General features: G+C 43.4%; 1 protein-coding gene across 2 annotated transcripts in view; it reads right to left on the minus strand.

Moving 5' to 3' along the window:
* DDX24 (DEAD-box helicase 24) overlaps positions 1–9,702 on the minus strand; it is a 42,662-nt gene extending 32,960 nt beyond the window's left edge. The window contains exons 1-2 of one of the 2 annotated variants that reach the window (XM_029597865.1): positions 9,487–9,702; positions 5,407–5,614 (exon numbers count right to left, since the gene is read on the minus strand). The gene's annotated coding sequence lies outside the window, so the exon portion shown is untranslated. The remainder of the gene's footprint in view (positions 1–5,406; positions 5,615–9,486) is intronic. The other variant, XM_029597866.1, reaches the window with a different exon arrangement.
* Between the last annotated feature and the right edge of the window lie 508 nt (positions 9,703–10,210).

Genomic DNA, 10,210 nt, shown 5'->3' on the forward strand with positions numbered 1-10,210 from the left:
GTCAGCCACAACGAAGCTGAAACCTCACTGAGAAGCAAGCAAGTGCAGGGAGAAAGCAAGGAAATGTGCACTTGATTGCTGCAATCAAAAGCCTGCAGTCATGCCAGAAGGAGTGGAAGTGCACTGCTGCCAACACCTTTACTACTCGATGTTAGATTCCATCTTAGGAGTTACCAGCCAGGGAAAAGATCTGGGCATCATCAGCTCAGTGTGCTGTGTCAGTCAAAAAAGCAAACAGAATGTTAGGAATTATTAGGCAGGGAATGGCAAATAAAACGAAAGATGTCATAATGCCTCTGCATAGCTCAAGGGTTAGACAACACCTTGAATACTGTGCGCAGTTCTGGTCGCCGCATCTCAAAAAATGATATACTGCACTGGAGAAAGTTCAGAGAAGGGCAACCAAAATAATAAAGGGCATGAACAGCTCCCTTATGATGTAAGGCTAAAGAGGTTAGGGCTTTCCAGCTTGGAGAAGAGACGGCTGAGGGGGATATGATAGAGGTGTTTAAAATCATGAGAGGTCTTGAAAGGGTAAATGTGAAATGGTTATTTACTCTTTCGGATAACACAAGGACTAAGGGACACTCCATGAAGTTAGCAAGTAGCATATTTAAAACGAGTAGAACATTTAACACAAATTGGAGAAAATCCTTTTTCACTCAATGCATAATTAAACTCTGGAATTTGTTGCCAGAGGATGTGGTTAAGGCAGCTAGTGTAACTGGGTTTAAAAAAGATTTGGATAAGTACCTGGAGGAGAAGGCCATAAACTGCTATTAATCAATAGGGAATAGTCACTGCTTGTTGCCGGCATGGGATCTATTTAATGTTTGGGTACTTTTGACTTGGATTAGCCACTACTGGAGACAGGATACTAGGCTTGATGGACCCTTGGTCTGACCCAATAGAGCATATCTTATGTTATCATCTGTTGCTCCATACAACCGAACGAGGGGGCAATTCTGAGCATTGCTTTGTGTGTGTTGGCCATCCTGCTGGCCTGAAAATGAGGGAGAAAACCTACTGAGCAGAATAGCCATGGGGGATAGATGGCAGAAGAGAACGCACACAGAAAGGGGTCTTATTTATTTATTTATTTGCTTTTATATACCGACATTCGTTGGCGTACATCATATAGGTTCACATGACAACAATTGGAATAGTATGACAAGGGTCGTACTATTTTACATTAAACAAAAACTGGTTGGAACTGAGTATACAATGTAACAAAAAAAAATTTGCATTTAACAATAACTAGTTGGAACTAAGTATACAATGTAATAAAAAATTTAGGGAACGAGCTTTAAATAATCGAGTGGCGGGGAGTCTTGAGGGGGCACATGTTTCAGTATAAACATTTGAGCAGGGGAGACGGAGGGTGTTAAATGGGGGGGGTGGGTTAGGTGGGGTGGTGGTAGGCGTTTAGGAATAACCAGGTTTTTAATTTCTTTTTGAAAGAGTGGAGGGAGGGTTCCAGTCTGAGTTGGGAGGGAAGCTTGTTCCAGAGTGTGGGGCCCGCTACAGAGAAGGTGCGTTGTCTGATGGAGGAGAGGTGTGCTAGTTTGGGGGGAGGGATGATAAGAAGGCCTGAGTTTTGAGATCGCAGATTTTTCTGGCTGTTGAGTAGTTGGGGAGGGTCGTTTGTCCACTTGATGTTTTGGTTGCTGATGGTTTTATGAAGTAAGGTGAGAATTTTGTATTGTGACCGGTGGGGTATGGGGAGCCAGTGGAGTTCTTTTAGTATAGGGGTGATGTGTGCTAAGCGGTTGATGTTTGTGAGTGATCTGGTTGCTGCATTTTGTAGCAGTTGGAGGGGTTTTAGTGTGGAGGCAGGCAGTCCGGTGAGGAGGGAGTTACAGTAGTCTAGCTTGGAAAGTATGAGGGATTGTAACACAGTGCGGTAATCATGGTGGAAGAGGAGAGGTTTGAGTTTTTTTAGGACTTGTAGCTTGAAGAAGCCCTCTTTGATTGTCCTGCTGATGTGTTTTTTCATATTGAGATCCGAGTCGAGGGTGAAGCCGAGATTTCTGACCTCGTTGGTGAGGAGGGTGTGTGGTTGGTTAGAGGAGAGGTCACTGTCGGTTCTAGTAGAGGATTTGTTAGTTATGTGTAGTATTTCAGTTTTTTTGTCGTTGAGGCAGAGGGAGATCTGAGAGAGGAGGTTCTTTATTTGGGTGGCAAGGGTGTCCCAGAGTTCGATGGTGTTGGTTAAGCTTTCTTTGATGGGGAGGAGAAGGGAAAGCGAGAAATCCCATAGGGAACACACTTGGGAAGCGCTCATGGTTGGGGGTAAGCAAGAGTGGGAGGAAGGACAGGAGGGAAGGCACTCAGGAATAGGCATGGGTGGAGGAGAAACAGGGAGGAGAGGGAAGATACTTGGAAAAGGGCCACAAAAGGAGGGATATATGTCTTCTAGGAATCATGAGAGAGAGCTGCTGCGGTTCAAGGCAGAAGGGAGAGACAAGTGCCAGAGATCATTTTGAGTTCTTCACATGTTAAATTTGCAGCCCTGAAATATTCAGAGGGAAAGTATGGGGAGATCTCCTTTGAAAATGTGTTTGCAGGCCTGTGTCTGCAAACTACAAAATTTGACTGCTGGGTGAAGGCTGAAAGGGGGAGAGATTGGTGAGGAGAGAGAGAGGCTGGTGGGGACAAGATGAGGGCCCTAAAACCTATGGATACTTGCCAGGTACTTGTAGCCTGGATTGGCCACTGTTGGAAGCAGGATGCTGGGCTTGATGGACCCTTGGTCTGACCCAGCATGGCAATTTCTTATATTCTTATGACTAATTTTATCCTCCCTTTTATTTATTTTAAGCGTGGAATCCATTGCTAGGAAATAATAATCTGAAATGAAGATTGCCATGTTTGCAGATGATTTGTTGGTGTCTTTCACACACCAAAAAAACCCAAACCCTATTGATATTGTTGAAGTTAAGAACCTTTCCTGCCTTTTCTCTGTTAAGATTGAATTTAGATAAATCACAGGCCTGGCTCTTGTATTCCTACTTTACAAATTGAATGTGGAGCCAATATTGAAAACAATGGAAAAACATCACTGGAGAGCCTTGATCATAAAGTCCAAGTTGCCAGGAAGGTTTTGCATGCCTTTTGTGCAACAACATCAAGGGAATGGCACCTACAACGTATCAGTTGTAGAGCAGGCTGGGTCTCTCTTAAAACTGTCACAACAGAGTGATTCTTGCCTCACACTTCACTAGCTCCATTTGTGACAATTCCAATAAGGTTTTCAATTTTAAGACCATTACCTTGTATGAAATTAACATCAGCATGTGCTATATCAGTTGCACTTGCTTGGGATTATTCAGTCATACCAAAAGTATGTGCTGACAAATTTCTGGTTAACATGACCGAAGTATTTAATACAAAAGGCAGAGACGTTTCTGCACTGAAATGTCAGTTGATTTGTCAATCAGTAGAGAATATGGAGTTGTGCAGACATCATCAAGCAACTGTTTGAAATATGGTCCTAAAATGAAGTTAACAATTGATGTGCATTCTGCACAATGCATTTTAAACAGTCCAATTTCAAATTTCGCCCTACCTTATCCACTGCATTTATAGATGTTTTATCAGTAATACAAACTGCAATCCTTAATTCACGGCATTTCTGGTCATTCTGTATGGTACTTGGCCAAGTAGCAGCAACCCCAAAACTCGTTATCATTCCTGCAGAAGGCATATAATTTGTACCATGCCTGTTTGTTTTGAGCTGCTTATTGTTTAATACAGTATATTAAGCTTATGTACTGTGTTATGTTAATTGTTTTTTTGATAATGTTGTTTACATGCTCCTGAGATATTCTTGTATTTTAATGTTGTGTGATTTTGTAAACTGTTGAGATCTGGGGATCAGCAGAATACAAGGTTTTTAAATAAATAAATAACTATTTTCACATTTCTGGATAACAAGGACAAAGGTTCTCTAAAGAGGACATAGAAAACACATTTCAGACCTTGAGATATTGAAACCCTATCCTCGCCACCTTAAATGCAGAAAGACATTTTGGCATTTGTCTTTGTCCAACTGGGAGCGGATCTGATTTTTTAAGTTAATTGTAAATGCTGACACAGCAACATTCTCCCTCAGTACCTACATTTTTTTTAATCATTATTCTGAGAGAGGAAAAGGGGTGAGAGAGGCAGGGAAGAAGGGTGTGAAAAAGTACCAAAAATAAAGGGCTTCAATGGCCCTGATATGACACCTCCCCTCCCCCTACAAGACCACCTCTACCAGTATCCCCTCCCAATCCTCAACAACCTCCCTCATCTCCCTTTGCCCCACCTCCTCAAGCCACTCTCCCCATGCCCTGTTACGTTTGGTGTCTCATGGGACTGCCCCGCAAGCTGCTGCCCGATGCTGACGGAGGCCTCCTGTTGGGGCAGGACACAACCATCGCTGCTCGTGATGCTGCCTCCCTTAGGTGCGGGCGCGCATAATATAGGCCCCGCGGCGGGAAACTCAGAGCAGCGCCTCCTGATGTCGTCGGCCCTGTTGGGCTACTTAAGCAAAGGCCCCACAGCATTGCCTCGCCTCAGCAATGGGTCTCCTACCTAGAGCAGTGTGTGCTGCTCCAGCGTTCCCAATTGTTCCTGTGTCCTGGTTCCTTATGCCTGATTTCCTGTTGTCCAGCCTTGCTTAGCCCAGCTGCCTCGTCCAGTGTTTCTTGTGTGTCTTCATCCATCCTTGGCCTGACTTGCTGTTACAGACCTCTGGCTTTGGGGGGAAGACGATTGTCTGCCGTCCAGACCTGATCTCTTGCTTTGGACCTGACCACAATGCTTTGCTTCTGACTGGCTTGCTTGCTGCCTGCCCGAACCCTTGGCCTGTCCCGGTATCTCCAGCCTGCTGCCCCGGTATCTCCAGCCTGCTGCCCCGGTATCTGTCCCGGTATCTCCAGCCTGCTGCCTTTCTTGACCCTGGCATGCCCTTGGAAGTTTGCTTTCTATACTGCCCTTGGGACCTACCTAAGGGTGTGTTCGCCAGTTGCCCGAGTTCGCCTCGTAGGTTCACAGCATAAAGGGCTCACACCCATGCCAGTCACCACTCACTCCTCTTTCTACCTCCCACCCCCTAACTCTGCCTCCAACCCATTTATCTTTCCCATCCCCTACTCCCTTTTTATCCCCACAGTCTTCTCTTCCTCTCCTGCCACTACCCCTCTCTGCCTTTTCTACCTCTACCCAACACCCCTCTGACTTTGCCCCTTCCCATGGTGCTCAATATCCTCTCTCCCAAATCCCTTTCTTCCCCCACCTATTTCACAGTGCAATTTTACCTCTTTCTCCCACCCCCCCACCCCCCACCGCCAGCCTAATCCTCGGTCACCACGAGGCCAAAAAAAAAAAAAAAAGTCTCTTCCCCTTAGTCTTCTCTCTTACCTCCTGTGGTGGTCTGCAGATCTCTCCAGTCACACGTTAGCAGGGTGAAGTGGGGCCTTCAGCAGCTTCCGATTCGAAGCCAAGATGGAGAAAGAGTTCAGCGGTGACAGCAGATTCAGAGGGATGGGTAGGCAGACAGGCTGCGCTGGGCCAGCTGGCTGCTCCGTTTTCTCACAAGCAGCAAGCAAATTCAGATCACTTTACTGGCCTGACAATTTTACGTGTCGCCAAAGAAACATAGCAAATAATTAAAATAAAAGGGGATGAAAAGAAAGGAATAAATACAAAATAACAGTAAAGTAAATTACAGAACATAGGAATTACAAAGACTAATCTCAGGTTTGTGCATGGCTTAGAAGCCGTATTACTGGCATGAGTTAGACATGACTTCTCATTCTAGGCTCACACCATGGGTGCATAGAATGTTTCTTTTTTTTTCTTACTGTATTTTCTGTTTTTCTTTTTTTATATGGGCTCAGTTTGTTGCCAAGGTCAATAAGTCTTGCTTAATGTATAACAGCTGCACAAGTCTTTGTAATATAAACTTTATAACAAGCTTATCTCTTATATAAAATATATTTGTATTATATGAATAACTGCCTCTGTGTCTATCTTCTGCTCTATCCAACGCTCTGGGAAAGTGAGCCTGTACATTACTAATACTGATTACATTTTGGGGGCTTGTCTGTCCAGGACTTTTTCCAGCAGATCTAAAGCCGGGTAAGTAAAATGTTGTGTATATTGTATCTCACATACACAAAGTCCTCCAATACAAAAAGTCTCCAACTTAATAAAAGGACATTTCAATTTAAATTAAGACCTTCATACTAGGCACTACTTGTTGAACACCTTCATTTGCCTTATATGCATTGGTCTGTGTCCATCAGCCACTGTCTATTAATCAACACTGTTTAAGCCATTTTTTTGCATTTAAAATTAGAAGCTTCTCTCCTTCTTGATGGTGGAAGTCTAAGTCCTGCCTGGTATTCAGTCCATGCACCCGTGCAGGACCTGGAACTATAGCTCCCCACTCAGTAGAAGGGTTTGCTTACAGAGATGCGATTCTGGAAGCAGTTTTGCATGAGAAGGAACACTGGCCCCAAACAGGGGATTATTGTCCAAGACAGACATCTGAGCTTGTGGCCAGATAAGTGGAATTTTTATTTGTTAGCCATAATATAGACTGATTTCTTGCTGACATTTTTCTTTTGTTCGTCTGCATTTTCTGTTTTGTTTTTTTTGCATGGTTTGAAATCTCTATATATTTTCCTAGCCAGAGTATTTTTAGAATCCTTGCTAGTTCATATTTAAGTAACTGTTAGTTAAAAAAAAAAAAAAAAAAAAGGGACTGATATCTACATTATCAAATGTCATAAAAGGAAGCTGTTTCTCCTGGGAGACTGTCAGAGAAACCAATTTGGGAAATCATTTTGATGGGGACCCAACAATTAAATGCCTTTCCAGGATCCTCAGCCAATAAAAATACCAACCAGATAGTCAGTACAATTATAGAAGAAAATAGAGACTGCAATATCAACATCAGCATCATCCACCTTGCTAGAAATTGTATCCTTGAAGTACAAATGGTTTCCAAAACCTAGGGAAGAAGGTAAGACACATGGCAAAGACCATTGCCTTTTCGGAAGTATTACCTGTTCATGGAAAGGGGAAGGAAAGGCTAAGCCATAAGGACACCTTCAATGTAAGGCTTAAAACCTGGTGTACAGAAAGTGGTTTTGGATGCATTGGAGGCTGGGGCCATGCATGGAGCAGTAAAAGGTTATATGATTGATTGAGGATGGTTTACATTTGTCCTTGGCAGGAAAGAAGATGCTAAGCGAGAAATTCAGATCATACATTAACAGGCATTTAAACTGAAAGGTGGGGGTGGCAGAGATGGCCAATGAAATTGGCATTCCCCCCCCCCCCCCCCCCCCCCGAGCAACACAGCAAGTGGGCGGAGAAAATAACTAAATCAATCAATCAGCTCCAAAAGCAGAAAAGTTGACTAGGAAGAGCGACAAACCAAAGGAGGAAAGTTGGAAAGCTGTGACCACAAATGCTCGTAGTCTGGGCAATAAAATCCCAGACCTGCAGGCCCTAATGGTGGAAGCGGACCTGGACATCGTTGCTGTTATAGAGAAATGGGTCACGGAGTCTCATGATTGGGATCTGGGCTATATCTTAATAAGGAAGGACAGAGGACAAGGAAGGGGTAAGAGTCGATTTTTCTTTTGATCTGCTCTTATTCTATTTCTTGGTCTCCCCATGTTCTTATTATAATTTTGGGTGGTATTTCCTCATAACATTACTATTTGTTAAATTTCTGTTTTATAATACAGTCTTGTATTGTTAAATATTCAATAATTTAATGTTATCATTATATATTCTTAAGTGAATGTTCTTATGTAACCCAAGAATTTCTAAATAGTTTTACTATTGTAAAATTGTGAAAATTCAATAAAAATAAAAATAAAATAGAAAGGGGTAAGAGTAGCTCTTTATTTCAAAAACAATATCTAACTGACGTGGGGTAGGGAAGAAGCATCATGGGCTGTCTTAACAACAAAAAAAAAAAAGGAAGAAGATGCTTCCATTTACATCAGTTATTTCTTTGATAAAACCAACGAGGTATCAGCTGCTAAAAGTTCCCTCTGGACTTTACAAACTTTTTCCACAGAGACTAAACACAGCACGTTGCACAGACAAGGATATCTTGAAGCAGCATAAGTCCAGAGGGAACTTATAGCAGCTGATACCTCGTTGGTTTTATCAAAGAAATACTACATTAAAATAATCTGATGTACCTGAAGACTGGAAGTTGCCCAATATAACCCTGATATTTAAAAAGGCCTCCAGGGAAAACTATAGACTAATGAGTTTGACTTCAGTGCTGGGAAAATCATGGAAATTATTCTAAAGAACAAAATCACAGAACATATAGACAAAGTTTAATGGGACATACATAGCCAGCACAAATTTACCCAAGGGAAGTCCTGCCTCACAAATCTGCTACTTTTTTCTGTAGGGCTTAACAAACATGTGGCTAAAGGTGAGCCAGTAGATGTAGTGTATTTGGATTTTCAGAAGATGTTTGACAAAGTCCCCCATGAGAGGCTTCTAAGAAAATTAAAAAAAAGTCATGGGATGGGAGGAAATGTTCTTTTGTGGATTGCAAACTGGTTAAAAGGCAGGAAACAGAGAAGGATGAAATGGTCAGTGTTCTCAGCAGAGAGAGAGAAACAGTAGCATACCTTGGATCTGTTTTTTAATATGTTTATAAATGTTTTAGAAAGATGAACGATGAATGAGGTGATCAAATTTGCAGAATAGTTAAATCATAAGTGGATAGTGATAAATTACAGGAGGACCTTGCAAGACTGGAAGATTGGGTGCCCAAATGGCAGATGAAATTTAATGTGGACAAGTGCAAGGTGATGCATACAGGGAAAAATACCCATGCTGTAGTTACATAATGTTATGTTTCATGTTCAGAGTTACCACCCAGGAAAATGATCTAGGCGTTATAGTGGACAATACATAGAAATTGTTGGCTCAGTGTGCTGCAACAGTCAAAAAAGCAAACAGAATGTTAGGAATTAAGAAGGGAATGGCAAATAGAACAGTGGATGTCATAATGCCTCTGTATCACTCTATGGTGAGTCTGTACCTTGAATACTGTGTTTAATTCTGGTCGCTGCATCTCAAAAAAGATATAGTTGCACTGGAGAAGGTACAGAGAAGGGTGACCAAAATAATAAAGGGGATGGAATGGCTCCCCTATGAGGAAAAACTAAAAAGAGGTTAGGGGGAGTTCAACGAGGAGAAGAGATGGCTGAGGGGGAATATGATAGAGGTTTACAAAATCACTAAACGACTTCAACAGGTAAGTGTGAACCCCACATTCAACCTCATCTGTCTTTGTCCTCTTGTCAACATCCTCTATTTTTCCTCCAACCCTCTTTCTATCCCCCTCTTGTCCTCCACCTATCTTATAGGGCTATGCTTTCTTTTCCCTTCCCTCAGAAAACTAATCAGACACACAAAAAACGTTTCTTCCCTTATAATCTCACTTCTTACCTCTTGTTGCCCCTTCCCAGGCAGGAGCTGGGATAAGAGATGTCAGCAGGGTAAAGTGAGGAGATCAGCAGATTCAGGGCTCAGATGAGCGGAGGATGCGGCAGGTTGAGAGATGAAAGCAGAAAGCTCTGTGTAATCAAAAGCTGAGAGCTGCACGATGGAAGTATGAAAAAAAAAACCCACACAGCGCTCCCTCTATACAGCAGCGTGCACCTTCCACTTCCTGCCGTACTTCGGCTGCGGCCTCGTTTTACCTGTCGCCCCTGATTGGCTGCTGCCGATGAGGTCATCACTCTGCGACTGCTGGCTGGGCTGCCCGAGGCAAAGGGAACGGTATCAGCAGCATAGAGGACTGGTAGCATGCAGCTGCCCAGTCCCAAACTAGCCCAACGGGAAGAAAAGTAGCCTAATTGGGCGACACTGAAGAAGGCCTCCTGTTCCACCCCACCACGGCGTGAAGCTATGGCTGAGTGTCGCCCTCTCCCCCGCAATCCACGGGGCCAAACTGCTACTGCCGCCGTCCCTGCTGCCCGCAGTGCCGGGCGAGTGTTTCTGGCCCTTCTGAAAGCCACTTCCAGTCTTGGTGCCTCTCGTACTGTTTGAACAATGTGGGAGAAAAAGACGGCAGCAGCAGGAGGCAGCGGTTAGAAGTGCCGCGCCCTTAGCCCTACTGTCCAGTTGTCAGGACAGGAATGGTAGGTAGGAATGAGGAAGGGAAGATGTG

This window comes from Rhinatrema bivittatum, chromosome 4 (genome assembly GCF_901001135.1).
Source record: "Rhinatrema bivittatum chromosome 4, aRhiBiv1.1, whole genome shotgun sequence".
Classification (NCBI taxonomy): Eukaryota; Metazoa; Chordata; class Amphibia; order Gymnophiona; family Rhinatrematidae; genus Rhinatrema; species Rhinatrema bivittatum.